General features: G+C 35.4%; 1 pseudogene; it reads right to left on the bottom strand.

Annotated features, from left to right (window-relative positions):
- Positions 1–14,190, bottom strand: part of LOC137751875 (protein enabled homolog) — a 137,196-nt pseudogene that overhangs the window by 96,667 nt on the left and 26,339 nt on the right.

Here is a 14,190-nt window from a genome sequence, read left to right as displayed (position 1 = left end):
TGTATATATACATTTTTTTCTTCACCCCCAATTTTTTTTTTTTATTCTTGCATTACATTTGTGTTTCCAACTATGCGGAAAAGAATGCTTAGAGAGTTGTTACCACACAGCGTGAAGTGGACACGAGGCGCGCGTGGCCCCCAGGCCCATCACTTCCCATCGCGACCCTCTCCCAGTTAGACCGGCCTGGCGCCGGGTCGGCTCGGCCTACCTGGGCTCCGAGGGCTTCGCACTCTCTGGATCTGGCGGGGCTCGGCTAGGGCCCTCAGCTCCTGCCCCGGGAGTGGCCACGGCAGGCAGAGGGCTGGTGCTGGGGCCAGACGCACTATCCCGCCTGTGGCTGAGGCGCGTTCACAGCCGTCTTCTCGCGCGCCCGGAGCCGGGATCCGGGCCCAACTGCGTGACGTGGCCTGCGTAGCGTAGCGTCTGCGTCTCCGCCGCTCGTGAAGCCTCGGCTGCCGTCGCGCGCGCCTCACGGTCGGTCCACCAGCCCGTGCAAGTCGTCTGTAAAGGTGCGGCTTTTAACTGTTATATATATGTTTATACTATATATTTTATACACTTTATAACATTTAATATATGTAACATGTATATACTGCTTGAATATGTAAAAGGTAAACATTTAAAGATACATAATTGAATATATAAATAGGTATCAAACACGTGCACACACAGAGACATACCCTTCTGTTTCTCGCTCGAGAACCCTGGTGACACATATTTTGATACTGAGAGTGGTTCTGGAGAACAGAATCTTAAGGATGAGTGTTCTAAATTGGTTACAAGGTTTCCGGAATTGGTTCTCTACTCTGATGAGATTTAAGGGCATTCATGATTCTATTTCCAGTGGTAAAGAAGGCACTGAGAGTCCATAATGTGAAGCAGCAACAGAGGTAGGCAAAATATCATCACTGAATTCTCTCTCTCTCTTTTTTTTTTTTTTTTCCAAAAATACGATTTGAATGAGGTATTCTTCAAAATCTTCCCTTTTTTCTATTGGATAAATACATGCAAATGTAATCTTGATTGTTTTCACTGAACTATCTTTTAAAGCGTTAAGGACCTATTTCTTTTCCATGGTTAGCATGAGTATTTTCATTTAACTTTTTAAGTTGAAGTACAAGACACATCCAGAAAAAGATAAAAGGCACGCATGTATATAGCTCATTGAATTATCAAAAAGTGAGCACGCTTATGTAAATATTACCTAGGCCAAGCATATTACAGTATGTCAACGCTTATGTAAGTATTACCTAGGCCAAGCATATTACAGTATGTCAAACACCTCCTTTTGTGCCCTTCCTCATCACTACTGCCTCCCCCATCCCCCAAAGTAATCATTGTCATCACTGCTAATGCATGTTTTGAATTATATACAAAAGGAATCATGCAGGATGTACTTTTTACACCTGGCTTCTTGGGTTAACATTATGCTTGTGAAAGGTATTCATGTTGTTATGTATAGGTATAATTGATTTATTTTCATTGCTTTACAACATTTCATTATATAAATATATCCCAATTTGTTTATCCATTCTACAAATGGACATGAGAGATGTCTTTTGGGAGTCTTCTGAATAATATTTCAAAAACATTCACGTGCATGTCTTTTGTAGAGAGTGACGGCTTTTCTGATGGACACATTCTCAGGGTGAATGTGCTGGCTCATAAAATAAATGCATGTTTATCTTTAGTAGAATATGTGAAAGACTTTTTATGGAGATTGTACTAATTTACACTCTCAAGAGCAGTGTGTGAAAATTCCATCCTTTACAATATTTCGTATTGTCAGTTTTCTTTCGTTTTAGCTTTTTACTGCTTCTCTCAATTTTAGGCATTCTGGTTGTGCAGAACTCTCTCACTGTGGTTTTAATTTGCAGTACCCCATGACTATTTAGGTTGAGCACCACTTCATAGATTTGTTAGTCATTTAGATATTTCTTTTTGTCCCTATTTTTCTTACTGCTTTGTAGTTCTCTATATATTTTGAATACTAATGTACTGAAAAATAGATTCTTCCTATTTCTGTGGTTTCTGTTCCCAGCATTTTAACAGTGTCTATAAATGAACAGTTCTTAGAATTAATGTAGTCTGGTTTATCCGTCTTTCCTCTTATGGGTAGTTCCTTTGTGTCATTGGGAGACTGCAGCACAGTCCTGAAGATATTTAGCTATGCTGTCTTCTAATAGCTTTATTGTTTTGCCTTTCACATCTAGGTCTACAGTCTTACTGGAATTCATTTATACATATGATTTAAGGCAGTGATCAAACACTCATCTCAGATTTTTTCTCTTATCTTTTTTGTCCAGTGTGGATATTCAGTTGACCCAGCATTGTGTATTTAAAAGAGAGTTTTTGTGGTGTGTGTGTGTGTGTGTTTTGTGTTTTGTGTTGTATCATCATTGAATACTCTTAATCAAATATCAGTACTTATGAAAGTGAGATTCTGGTTGACCATATATCTGATATCTTAGAACAATTTTGTCAAACTAACTAGTATAATGAGATTGGCTGGTTGCTCATAATTGTACGGGGATAAGTTGGGAAAGAAAAGAATGAACTCAAGGCTTAAAATTCCCAGTTCAAGCTCAACATATATGACCTGAAAGGTTTTATATCTGTCCCGAAAGAAACCTTTATCTCCCATAGCCACAGAGCTGAAGTTTCTCAAAACCAAATCTAGAGTCTCATCATACAAGTGACTGAATTACAATCTAATTTGAATCTCCCAACCATACAGGGTATCTTCTGTTAAGTTGAGGGCATTGATTGGGAAGAAATGGGATCCTGAAAGTCAGAATAGAGACATGGGCAGATTCTGATGAAGCTGGGGCCATTGGACCCCTAAATTCTGCTGCGTCTCCTTGGCCAGTAGAAACAGCTCTTTCAACCCTGTTTGTTGACTCACTTTTGCCTGAATAATCTGTAATGACCTTCCCTGAGGTAGCTGCGTAACAAGACACTGCAGGTTTTCTTCAGGACCAACCCTCACCACCCTTCTGTGCTTCTACCTGTAAGGAGACTCAAGCCCAAGCAGGTCTCGAAAAGTGAACTACAAACATTGACTTATGAAGAGGTGCCCATAATCCAAAACAACTGCATGATTTTTCTAATTTATGCAGACATTTAGCTGTGGAATATGTGTGAGAATGGATATTAAGAGAGAGATAATGACAGAAGTACATAAAGTTTTATCAGGCTGAATTTATTCATATGGCCCAGTAAATTGTCTTTTTATAATACAAATTGAGTAATGTCACCCACTTCCTTAAGCCGTCAGAAAGGTTCCTGTTGCAGTTAGAAGAAAATTTGACCATTTTTTCATTGCTTAGATGACTTTGTTCAGCCTTGTTTTTTACTGCCACCTGGTCTCTGCATTCCTTACTCATATGGCCCATGTTCAGTTTCTTGTACATATCAAGCTTTCCTCTGCCTCAAGGCTTTAAATTTGCATAATATCAAAGTTTCTGTGTAACTACTTTCTGTTGTCCCTGTCTCAGCATCACATTTAGAATAAATACACATTCCCTCCACTCTTTATTACTTCTTACTGATTTATTTTCTTTTAACTAGTTATGATGATCGTAAATGGAAATGCATTCATAAATTCATTATCTGTATTTCTCCCACAAAACCCCAATATCCAAATCTAATGCCCACAAGACAAATAAAATAGTGCTTCACACAAGTACCTGCTCAATAAATATATGTTTAAAGAATGAATATAAATTACACATGTAAGAATAATGCTGATATACTTTACAAATATTTTATAATAGTTTCTAAAAATTCTATACATTTAAATGTTTTAAAACTCTACATATTTACAACATTCTAAACAAAATACTGTGAAAACGTTCACATTCACAAATGGCATATCTATGTTACGTAATCAATACATACAAATTCCTTGTGATGTAGAGGGTAATATATATTCGAATGGGATTAAAATTATTTCTTCAAGTCACAACATTGGTAACTGTTTCACAAACCCAACATTGGCAACTATAACACATACACACAAACTTGCAAAGCTCAGCTATTTAAAAATATTTTCCTTAGAAGAAAATATTGATTTTTCTATGTCAATAAGTAGATTTAATAGTCCCTTTTTTGATCTTCCATATAATTTTAACCACCTCGTAGCATAGAATCAGATGTCTGTCTTCCCCAGGACCCTGACAAGCTCCTTGAAGCCTTGATAATTGCATATTTGACAGAATAAAGTATAATATAAAAATGGGACTAAGGGAGTTTTAGAAATAATTATATTCATTTTTAAAAGGGTGCCTGTTAAAAACAAACAACAACAACAAAAAATAGAAACAACAGAACCAACCAAGAGTTCATGGACAGTAAAACCAGAAAGTAATGCCAGACAGCAACTTTCTTCACTAAGCTATAATAAAAAAGGCCATGCAGTTCACCACATTTGAATGGTCTGATGATGGCGAGAGCCAAGGCACAGGGCTTGAGGGGTCACTGGGTACTAAGCTGGGTTGGGCCAAGGATGTGAACAAAGGAAGGAAATTTTTATTTATATCTGTATCAGTTCATTTATTTGGTAACCACATTATGTGAAGCCTACAAGTTTGAGAGCTGTTGCTTCTCTTACTTCGATCAAGTCAGTGTAGGTAGGAAACCAGGTAACTGGCTATAATTATTGTTGTGTATGTTCTAAACACAATGCTAGAAAATATGAACTGAGGACATACGAAAAGCTCACTCACCTTGTTATGTGCTTTATTGTTGAAGAGGTAGCTTGAGACAGAAGCTTAAAAAGTACATTTTTAAAAATTAAAATTTCCAGTTTTTTTCTGAAACATTGATGCTCCTGTGTTTAACATTACACTGATTGATGAAGAGAAAAACTTCCAAAATAAGGTACATATTTATTAAAGTATAAGACATGTTTAAGGTTTTATTGAGGATTAGAAACTAAGTTTAACTTATCTATTGTCATCACATTTTCAATTGTGAATCAGTTGCCTTAGGAATTGAAATATATCCATTCTATTACTTTGTATCTGTTCCTTAGGACCTCCAAGACAAGGTGTAAACACTTGAGGTCTAGGACAACAAATAATGCTTCCTTAGTGCCATCCAGAGCACCCATAAGAGGTAGTTATGGAGCAGTACTTTAAAAATAAAATAATCAAATGACCAAACATTTTTGATTGATTTGCAAACTATTGAATGATTGACTTGTGAACTTATTGTTGAAATACTGCCTGTCATGTTTGGTGGGTACTGGTTACAAAGAAACTTATTTCAGATTTATTTAACCAGTGGCTTATTAACATTAGGATTAAGTTAAAGAGTGTATCAACAAATATATATATGTGTATATATATAATATTTTTATATACATGTAAAACGTAGATAATGTGAAACTTTAAAAAAATTAGTCCATCACAGTAATACAGTAGTTCTAATATATCATAAGTACTCTAATTGCTACAGTGCCAAATGCAGTGCACACAAATGCTTTGTTGATATATTGATTTGTATCAGTATTTTTTTTTTTATATGAAGTCTGATTCTACACTCTATTGGGCAGAGTCTAGTGGAGCTTGGTAACGTAGGTACCTGCCTACTGTTTTTGTTTTTTTTAATTATTAGCACCTTTAATTATTATTTATTTATTTATTTATTTTTTTGGCTGTGTTGAGTCTTCGTTTCTGTGCGAGGGTTTTCTCTAGTTGCGGCAAGCGGGGGCCACTCTTCATCGCGGTGCGCGGGCCTCTCACTATCGTGGCCTCTCTTGTTGCGGAGCGCAGGCTCAGTCGTTGTGGCTCATGGGCCGAGTTGCTCCGCGGCATGTGGGATCTTCCCAGACCAGGGCTCGAACCCGTGTCCCCTACATTAGCAGGCAGATTCTCAACCACTGCACCACCAGGGAAGCCCAGTATCAGTATTTTGTGTTACAGAACATATTGATTTCATTATCAGTTATTTTGTTTGTAGCAGTATTATCTACTTAGGTATTGACTCAGTAAGTCTGGTCATCTTGTAGCCCTGTGCTTCTGATGCATACCTAATTTTAGTGCCAATTATAGCATCATGAACCATAGATGGTTTATTTCAACCTTTAGTGAGATGCCAGATTTAGCCTCAATTTTTTTCTTTTTGGCCAGAATAAGAACTTGAATAAAATGAATCACTTATGTAGATTTTTTTAATGATAAAAAAAAAATTCCTCAGAAGTAAATGAGATTCATCACAGCAGTGCATAGATGCAGTCTGTTACTAAACTAAACATTTTTTCTAATTTTCACTTTTAAAAATTAGCCTCATCTGGAAGAATCCATTGAAAGAGTCAACAAATTTACATTATATGAGTTTGTGTGCAGAAATACTTAAATCTAATAGGAACTATATGCTTACTAACATAGTGCTATAACATCTGAACTAAAATGGGGTGTGATGAGAAAAAAATTAACTTAAAAGGTGTTTTGATTACTGCTTGTCTACAGCATGTACATAAAAAATAGAAGACCTTCTTGTTATTTTGAGTGTGACATTTTCCTGTAATGGGAGATGTCAGTAGAATCATAAATGTAATAATTCAGAACTCTGGCAAGATCACGCACCTTTAAAAGTGGTCTTCAAATAGTAATGGGAAAGAAGGTTTTTTATTTTTATTGAAGTATCATTGATTTACAATGTTGTGTTAATTTCTGCTGTACAGCAAAGTGACTCAGTTATGCATATATATATATATACACATTCTTTTTCATATTCTTTTCCATTATGATTTATCACAGGATATTAAATATAGTTCCCTGTGCTATACAGTAGGACCTTGTTGTTTATTCATCCTATATATAATAGTTTGCATCTGCTAACCCCAGACTCCCAATCCATCCCTCCCCGATAACTCCTCCATTTTGGCAACCATAAGTCTGTTCTCTATGTCTGTGAGTCTGTTTCTGTTTCATAGATAGGTTCATTTGTGTCATATTTTAGATTCCACCTATAAGTGATACCATGTGGTATTTGTCTTTTTCCTTCTGACGTACTTCACTTAGTATGATAATCTCTAGGTCCATCCATATTGCTGCAAATGGCATTATTTCATTCTTTTTTATGGCTAAGAGAATTGTTAAAGAGTATACACTTGAGCCTTCAGTGGAGTCAGGGTATACCAATTATTCCTCCTATGTAAATAATCAGATAAATTGGATTCCTTCTGAAAACCAACCAACTAATCAACAACAATGAAGAGGATGAATATAATAACACCACAACCCTGATTAACTAAAAGAATTATTCCAAGGAGGAGACAGCAATTGCCTTCAAAAGAAAAGGACATAAAATTGCTTTTTAGAAAGTAAAATTCTTTTTTTTTAATATTTACTGTCTCTGAATATAGATACCTCCCCTTCCGAAAGAGTCAGACTTAATGAGTAAAGATAAAAAAGAGAGGAAATTTCTAGTTTTAAAATGTCTCAGTTAAATCTCAAAAGTAAACATGTCTTTTGATATTCCTGATTGCATTTGAGGGATTAACTAAGAATAAAGTTTAAGCAAATGACATCGATTTTAAAACAAACTTCATTTATTCAGTACTTGATAAAGCGAAAAAAAAAAATTTGTTTCACCTTTCAGTATGATTTAATTCAGCAAGCAATCATTGATTTTCTATGCTGTACAAAGCTTCGTCCTTGGTGTTATGAGAGGTACAAAAATGAATAACTGTAGTCCCTAGTTTTAATAAGCTCATTGTCTATTGAATAAAACAGATTCATAAACTGCCATACAAAATATCAGGTAGTAATTTTATAAAAAAAGGAAAAAGGCTGTCAAACTTTAACAAGCATTGGAATTATCTGGAGGAATTGTTTAAATTAGATTGGCCCCACCCTCAGAGTTCTCAATTTGAATTTCTAACATGGTCTCAAGTTATGCTTATGCTGCGGATCTTGGTATGATACTTTAAAAATTACTGCTTTAGGCTATGATGGAGTTATTTATTTTTATTTGGTCAACAAAGGAAGAATTCCCAAGAAACTTGGACTTGCTATTTGATAATTCATTTGCATTTGACAGGAAGATGAAAATTAGGCAATCATATGGAAAGAAAATAAATCAGTCAAAGACATAATAAAACCAAATATTGAAATCATGTATAGAATGTGTGGTTGGACCACGAATGAATGTATTTGGCTAGGAGAAAGGAGAACTAGAAAGATATGCAGTGTAGATTTACTAGAAGTTTATATATGACCATCAAAATAAAATCTATGTGCAACAAGACAGGGTATCCCACCAGGATGTTAAAATCAAATCCAATAACAATATCAAGTTCTGACAATGATCAGTTTAACTGGAAACTTTATTCATTTCTGATTGTCGTGTAAAATATTACACCATATTAGGAAATCACTTTATCAGTTTTTTATAATGTTAAGCGTACATTTAACAAATGATTCATCAATCTTATTCCTAGATATGAGGCCAAGAGTAATGAAAACACAATTGTCAACAAAAACACAAATGCATGAATGTTCAAAAAAGCTTTATCTGTATTAGTCTAAAACTGTGAATAACAAAAAAAATACATCAATGAGTGAATGCGTAAAATTAAAAAACGAACTGCAGGGGCTTCCCTGGTGGCGCAGTGGTTGGGAATCTGCCTGCCAATGCAGGGGACGCGGGTTCGAGCCCTGGTCCGGGAAGATCCCACACGCCGCGGAGCAACTAGGCCCGTGAGCCACAGCTACTGAGCCTGCGCGTCTGGAGCCTGTGCTCGGCAACGAGAGAGGCCGCGATAGTGAGAGGCCCGTGCACTGTGATGAGGAGTGGCCCCCGCTTGCCACAACTAGAGAAAGCCCTCGCACAGAAACGAAGACCCAACACAGCCATACATACATACATACATACATACATACATACATAAAAAGAATGTAAGCAGACAAGAATAGCATTAAAAAAAAATTAAAAACATAAATAAAATAAAATTTAAACAAAAAAAACAAAAAAAAAACGAACTGCAAATATAGGTAAATCTTGAAAACATGCTGAGAGAAAGAAATCAAACACAAAAGAGTACATAATGTAGAATTCCATTGTTTTTAAGTTCTGGAAGCAAAGATAGTCTATGGTCATTGAAATCATATTAGAGAAATCTGCATAAGGAAAATTTCTGGGTTCTGGAAATGTTATATTACTTGATTGGATAGTCAAGGGAGTAATCTCACTGAGATGTAATAAATAGTATCTATAGAATGACTGGGTATTGGTGGTAATGGTAGAAGAGAAGAAATTAGGGTGACATGTTTTAAGCCCACATGAATGTATGATGATGTTAGTAAGTGAAATCGAAAAACAACAGCGACAAAAAAGTAGCATTTATAGGTGTATTCATTTTCCATTGCTGTGTAATAAATTATGGTAATTGTAACTGCTTAACACAACACACATTTATTATTTCACAGTTTCCATAGTCCAGGAGAGACTTAACTGCGTTATCTCCTTCAGGACTCACAAGGCTGCAATCAAGGCATTAGCTGGGCTTCATTCTCACTTGGAGGCTTTAGTGATGAAAAGTCCACCTCTGAGTTCTCTCACATTGTTGGCATAATTTATTTCCTTGTAGCTATAAGACACGTGGCAGCTTCCTAGTTCAAAACCAGTAAGAGAAAGAGAGAGGAAGAGGGAGATAGGAAGCAAGTGAAAGAGCGAAAGGGAGAGAGAGAGAGAGAGAGATGCTAACCAGATGGGTACCACAATCTTAGCAATCATCTGTAATCGTGTAAATGTAATCATATGCATCTTATCACCTTTGCCATTGGTTAAAACAAGTCATATGTCTTCCCACACTCAAGGGGAAGATTTATACAGTAGTGTGAAGACCAGGAGACAGGAATCATGTGGATCACCTTGAAGTTTGTCCTCCATAGTATAGAAAGTAAAAGTTTTTCTGGATTTGTGAATCTTCTGTGTGTCTCTGTCAAGAATGCAGTAGAAAATGCAGCATGATTTATGATTATTTAAGGCTACCAATATAAAATATTTAAATGGCATTTTAATACCTGTTTACACTTTCTGGTAAATTTCTGGAATATAAAAGAAAACAGAACTTGATGTCAATCTGTCTATTTTGGAATAAGTTGATTTTCCAGTATGATGCAAGTAAGGAGAGAAATTTTCCCATTTAGATCAATTGGACTGTGGAGTTTTAAAAATGCTTTTCAGGAAACATGACTAGAGACATTTTTAAATTGCAGAGATACGTACTAACATAAAACAAGAGCAAGGAAATGAAGATAGATGTCAGTTCTGAACCAATGGATTCACTGAACATATTTTCTCTTCCTGAGTCCAGGGATAAGATAACCATTATCACAGAATGCTCATAACCAGTTTTGTCAGTCAGTTCTCTAGCAATCTGTCTTAAATCCCTAGAAATGAATCTGTGGATAAAAGGTGACCACTTGGCCGAAGATTAACAAGATTGAAATATAATACTTAGGCAAGAACTTAGCAAACTCTCTGACAGGTTTGATGATAAGAGAAAAGAAACTGTCGGGCCACACAATTTGTGGGAATTTGGTGAGGATCTTTTGGTAATGTTGATAGTAATTTACTAAATGCAGAAGGTAAAGACAAAATAGCAGTTTTTTTTATGGAATAGTAGTATTCTAGCTATGTGAATAAAGCAACTCTTGGCAGATTCTTTAAGAGGTAGTGAATATGAGGAAAAACGGTGCAATAGAGAAGATAATCATAGAAAAGATATTAGAAAATACTTAAAGACCATTTAAGAATGAACTCAGTTAAAGTAGAGATAAAAACCTGGTGAAGATTTTTTAAAGCAACAGTTCTAGTAATTCCAAGTATAATTTAACTCACTTTTGGTTGAAAATGTCATTGACTTGGGAATATAAGATTACAGGTAAACTATCTCTGAATTTATAGGAGAGGTTTTAAGCAGATTAGTATAGAAATAACATCTTCGGTTACATAAGAAGTTGAGGAATATGAAGCAGTAACAGCAGAGAGAACAGGAGCCAGTGTTGGGGCAGAGAGTAGCTACACTATTCCATTAATTCAGGATGGAGAGGAGTTGCTGTTGGAAGTGGAATTGTGTTAGGTAACATGTATTTCCCAGCCCAGGCGCTCCATCAACCATCTGAAATTTAAACAGAATTTCAGTTGTCTAGGTATAGGCTCATTTTTCAGAGAATAATTTTTAGAGCTTACATAAAATTCTCATCAGCGTATATGACCCCAAATAAGTATAAGATCTAAAACTTGTTGAAACTAAATTACACTTTTTAAGAGACTCTTTCTCCCTTTAAGAGCAAAGAGGACCAAGGACATCTGAATGGGGCTTTTGTGCTGAGAACTGACAGAAGTCTAGCCCTTGTCATAAATTTGCCAAGGAGGGAGCCCAAGACAGTTGTTACATGTGGAATGATATTTCAGAATACAAGCGCTGACTATACTGTAGATGTCTTTTGTTGTTGTTCTGGTCGGAGAATAAAACCAAGGAATGACTGGCAAGGGCTGTTGAAAATAAAATATTTAAATAAATGAAAAAAATGTTCCTAATCATTACTAATTGCTTAGGCAATTAGGAAAGCCCCAAATTATCACACTCAAATATAATCTGACTAGACCATTCCTAAAGTTAAGGTTTTATAGAAATAGACTCCTCACAGATTATTATACATAGAGATTTTAAACAAAGACTTGTTAAAGAAAAAATTCACTGGATGGAGTTAACAAGGCAGTGAAGAATTTATTTGATACTGTTGCAGTAGGGCAGAGGGATTGAACTCAACTCTACTAACACAAAAGGCAGGAGGATTTTTACACTGGGATGAGCTCATGGAAAAGTACAGGAGGATGTTAGGGGAGAGGGAGGTTGGTCACTGTGCTTATGCCATCTGTGTTTGCTTACTGGTACTTATCTAAATTTGACTCCTACCCTCCCTTAGAAATTGGGTGATGGACGGGCTTTCTTGATGATTAGATTTCAAAGAGATGGTTCCCAAATCCTTGAGAAAGATATGCCTGTGTTTATAAATCTGGCAAGAGGTTGTGAGAAGATTTACACCTATAAAGAGTGGACAAATAATTTACAATTGCAAGTTTTCTAAAATGTATGCTCTAAGGAAGGTCGGGGGACTATTGTCAGGAAGAAACCTATCTAAAGTTTAGACAAGCTGAGGGACACATAAGGCTTTCTTAGACTAGTCTGTTGTTCAGTAATTTCCTTGTATGACAACTATACACTCAACTGAAATAGCTCCAGTCCTTATATGGAACCATGAAATTAGTAGTGTTTTCCTTTAGCAAATGCTGTGGAAGCTTAGACTTGGAGCTGCCATACTAAATACCATTACTGCAAAACAGAAGCACTGTGTTTCTACTTGCCACTTTCAATTTATTAAACCATTCAATTTTCTCTGAAGGAAAAAAAATGTATATGCACATATATTTGAAGATCTTATTTTAACACATATGCAGCCTGTAAAAATGTTTCCACTAGAGTTTCAAGGCTTTTGCTGAATTGGCTGAATTTTGTATATTGCAGTAAAGCTAACTATTCTTTTGCTTACACTGCTGTAAATTTTGCTTATTGTTATGTATAATGTATGAAGAAGTACAAATGTACAGTGTATCTTTTGCAGGAAGATCATGAACTAAATCAAAAGTATTTCCAATATAAATAATAAAATAGAAAATACAATTTAAAATTGAGCCAGAAAAGCTTAGACTCAGAAATAAAATTTTCACAGCTACTTTGGAAAACAAATCATTCAAGGCACATTGTGGGCACAAGGCTTAGTTATTTGTTAGAACTCACTGGAGATATTTTTCAGTTCACATGTGGAACTTAATGTTGAAGCCTACTTTAATTTCTGATGAAAGTTAATCACTCAATTTTTTTGGCTTCACACTAATACTTAATATCAGATAGAGGAGAATAAAAAGAATTTAAAGTATTATCCACAAAAAGAAAGGAAAAGATATTTGCAGACAAGAAGAGCTTTCTAAAACCTAATAAGTAACACTAGATACTCAAAAAGAAGAGAAAGCTATTCAAAGATGACTCTTGGAGAGTTCCTTCTTAGACACTGAATAAGGTCAATATGACTTCAAGATTTATGGAAAATAACAATGGAACAAATGCCCCAAATAGGACAGACTTTTAACATAACTTCCCTCAATTTAATATTGAAGTAAACTTGAAATATAACCAATTCTGAACTGAAAGAAGCATTATTTCTCATTTTGGTAACATTGTTGGCCGTGTAACCTGGACAACAGATATTTAAGGGTCAATCCAAACTGTTCTTTTGCATTTACTAAATGGTGGATGGTGTCCAGATCTCTCTTGGCTAGTATGGATTAGAAATATTAAAAATATACTTAATGGTCTCTCAGAAAGAGATGTTTTGGTCATGAATCTAAATGGTACTCTTTCAAATTAAGTATACATAGACTAGTTGTCCTTGAGAAGAGCAATCTGGGTAACAGCCAAATTAAAATTTTATGGAAGAAATAGACCATTATCAAGCTACTGTTTTTGGCATACTGTACTGTACTAAGAAAGTGAAAGAGGTGTGTGTGTGTCTGTGTATATGTATATATACATAGGGTGCTTTTAATTTTCCTTTTCACATATACTGGAATTGTTCACTCTGAATGTATGCATTTAAATTCTGGTTTCATTATTATCATTTCATTGTATTGCCTCTATTCTTTGTTACTTATTTTATGGTCACTGAATGTTTGAGCCTGCAACACAGATAACCTCAGTGTTTCTTGAATATCTTCTTTCAGCCTAAATTCCACTCTTGTTGGAAAATATATATCTCCTGCATATCAAAATCTCTGAGAATGTTTACATTTAATCTGTCACATCTAGCTCTAATTTGATCTTTTCATTAAATTACCAATCTCTAGCTGAACTCTCTTACAGCTGCTTTCATCTTCCAGAGCCACGAAGATACTCAGTTTCTCCATTTCCCTAAACAAATCACATCAGCAAAAATCTTCTATATGTCATATTTGTCTCAAGATGTTGAGTATGGAGGAGAAATACATGGTATGATAAGACTTTCAGCAAAATAAAGTTAAGACTTTGTTGATGGTCGTACCTCTTTGGTCTCAGATTACCACTAAATATTGCTTTTTTTTTTTTTTCACCATATATTTGTAGGTACTTCATTT

The sequence above is a fragment of the Eschrichtius robustus genome, chromosome 18 (assembly GCF_028021215.1).
Source record: "Eschrichtius robustus isolate mEscRob2 chromosome 18, mEscRob2.pri, whole genome shotgun sequence".
Classification (NCBI taxonomy): Eukaryota; Metazoa; Chordata; class Mammalia; order Artiodactyla; family Eschrichtiidae; genus Eschrichtius; species Eschrichtius robustus.
The sequence above is the reverse complement of the archived record's forward strand: the minus strand, read 5'-3'. Positions and strand labels throughout refer to the sequence as shown.